This window comes from Octodon degus, unplaced genomic scaffold (genome assembly GCF_000260255.1).
Source record: "Octodon degus isolate 3935 unplaced genomic scaffold, OctDeg1.0 scaffold00208, whole genome shotgun sequence".
Taxonomy (NCBI): domain Eukaryota; kingdom Metazoa; phylum Chordata; class Mammalia; order Rodentia; family Octodontidae; genus Octodon; species Octodon degus.
Genome location: NW_004524784.1, coordinates 3,676,857 through 3,679,858, shown reverse-complemented (window position 1 = coordinate 3,679,858; position 3,002 = coordinate 3,676,857).

Sequence of the window (3,002 nt, the reverse complement as noted above, 5' to 3'; positions counted from 1 at the left end):
GGCGCGGGCTGCGGGGCCTCCCCGCCCGGGGCCTCCGCGTCCCCGCGCCCGCCGCGTCCCCAGACCTTCCCCCGGCGTGCGACCTCCAAGCCGCGAGCCCCGCCCAGAGGGTCGGTCCGGGGCTTTGTGGGCGCTCTCGGCGCTTTCTTCTCGCGCCTTGCGCTCACCTAGAACCGGCGCTCTCGGATCCCTAGACCGCGGCAGCGGCGGCTAGCCCCGCCCCCAGACCCCCTCCCCGCACCCCGTTTTGCTCTGGGTCTTGCGGGGCGCTTCGCTGTGAGGCCGCTGGATTTTTGTCTGTTTCTGCAAAAGAAAAACCTAGCAACGTAATCTGGAAGCGCTGCCTTTTTGTGAGGGATGCTGGAGACACCTAATTCCATAAATCTGGGTTTTTCCCTCTCCTTTGTCATTTCTGGAACTCGGCAATAGATTCCTTTTTCTGCGTTTGTTCGTGTATGCCCAGAGATGCACGCATCGAGAGCGTGCGTGTCCGAAACCGGGAGAGGAATACATTATTCATGAGCACAGTGAAAGGGTTATTGAAATGTTGATACGCCACTGCAAATAAATACCTTCCAAAAGCAAGCTGCGATCCGCTTTGTAGCTACACTATTCACTACATCCGTGGGTCCAGTTTTAATAAGCCCTTCATAAATACATGCACATGGTCCTCTGTAAAATTCACGGCGAGGAATGACATGAACTTTACTAGAAGTGAATTACTTTTTGAAGGATACCTATAACTTTAAAAAAAATCCTGTATGAAGTTTAAATCTCTGTATTTGTATGAAGTTGGTTTGGAGCAGCTCACAAAAAAACAAAAGTGTGAAGCCAAATAGGCATTTTTGATCAATGCCAAGAGCAAAAAAATTCAATATCTTGAAGGATGGAGGGAAAAGCTTCAGTAGGAGAAATATGTTTCGGTCTTTAGGGACGTTTGTTTGCAATGTTCAGTTGAACGTGAAACATTCTCCTCTTTGGCATAATTTAGGTGCCGAGGGGGTGCTGAGAACAGTCAGCGTTAACCATGCCTCAGTGCGTGAGGGGTACCTCGGTTCACAGTAACAACGCAAAGCAACCGGTGGCGTGACTACTCAGCCCTGCTCTGAAAGCTCAGAGAGGCATTTGTACTGAGAGAACACAGCAGCAATGAAAGGTTTAAAGGTTTCCCTAGGGTCTTTCTGAAACAAGCGCCTATTAATCATGTTTAGCTTTTTCTCCTCTCACTTTCTAATTCTTTGTTTCCTTTCATCAGCTGTAAAATGTCAATAGAAAATTTTCAAGATATCTGATTTATAAAGGGAATACTTCACAGGGCAGTACTGTGTAAATGTTAATATTAACACCTGTGCTCCATGTTTATTGAATATATATTTTGTATGATTAGGCATATTACCAATTGTTAATACTCTAACAGAATCTGAGCTGATAACTCTAATCATACTTAATGTACAAAATGAAAGCATTAATTCCTAGGCATAGATTTCAAAAGGTTAATTTTTTAAAAAAGAAAAGTAAACAAGGTGGTTATGAATTTGTGGACATAAAAATTGGGAAATTTATAAGAACTGTTTCCAAAATAGCTGTCATATTGCTCTTTTGTTCATAGGTAAGTACTTCTCTTAGAGTCTGGCTTTTGCCTAAATGTGTTCATGTGTTAGGCCCAAGTGGTAGTACATTTACAGCTCATGCAAAATTTTAATAATGTTTTCTGAGGCCAAAAGGCCAAGTTTTCGTACAACAAGTACTTTTATTTTAATTTCCTTTGAAGGATGCGCAGGATTAAATATTTGTTTAAATGTAGAACATGTATGCCTTTGACAAGTCACTGAAATACATAGAACTTTTAAAAGACAGTATTAGATGTAGACTTTCTTGGTGGCAGTCATAAAATCAATGAATTTTATATTATTAGATAAAAACTATATATGTGAAAATACAATTAAAACTTTTTGCTTTGATCACTGAAAACAGCCCTGGAATTTCATATGAACTTTAAAAATTCTTCAGTCTCAAAAGCAATAGACTAAATTTGACCTCGAAAAGCTTTTTAAAAGAACAGTTATGTGAAGCTGTAAACAACCATATTCAAACATCTTCATATCAATAATACTATATCTTGCCTTCTAAACTGCAAATATTAGAGTAGAAGAACCTCTAACAATCTAAAAAATATTTTGAAAACCAGAAAGTATCATTTTAAATAATGTTTTAGAGTTCCAAAATACATTGTATCCTTGGAACTGATTAATATTTTTTAGGAACGGACTTACTATTAGCCCCTGTATTATGATTACAACTCAAACAAGTTAACTCTTGTAGGATCTTTGCAATCAGCTTCCCCAAAGGCCTTACTGCTGATTGTTAGTTTTGTGAATCAAAATATTTTCTTTTTTTAGAGTGTATTGTTAGTAGTTTTGCTTTTGCACAGAGAACTGAAAGAAGGCATTCCTTCATATTAAAGAGTTTATTCAATACCTGTAGTGATTAAAAAAGAAATTCCAATATGTTTAAGTACCAATGAGGGGAAAAAAAGGAAACTCGCTATGACTTAGTGCCAGTGAGCAATCCAAGAGATTTAACTAGGCTATATACTATGCCGGTCTACAACTGGGATCTCTTTTATTCTTGCCCATAGAAATGCCCATTCATTTTCTAGAGTAAAGACAGTTAAAATATTTTTTAAAGTACCTATAGATAAGGAAAAATCCTCTATACTACTTAATACTGATTTTTTGGTGACTAGTTATCTTAAAACCTTGAAATAATCATGAAAAAGGAACTTACTGTTTTTAAGACGTTATACACATGAACAGTTGGAAAGAATATCTGAGTTATACATGACCCTTGACAGTATAGGTCAAAAAGTACTGAAATGAAGTTTATAAATCCCATCTAAATGTACTTCTTTTGCTAAATAATTGTAAGGCATAAATTGGGACTTAAAATTTGAACTATCAATTTTTTTAACTTTTGTTGGGAGGACACCAGAAATTGAACTC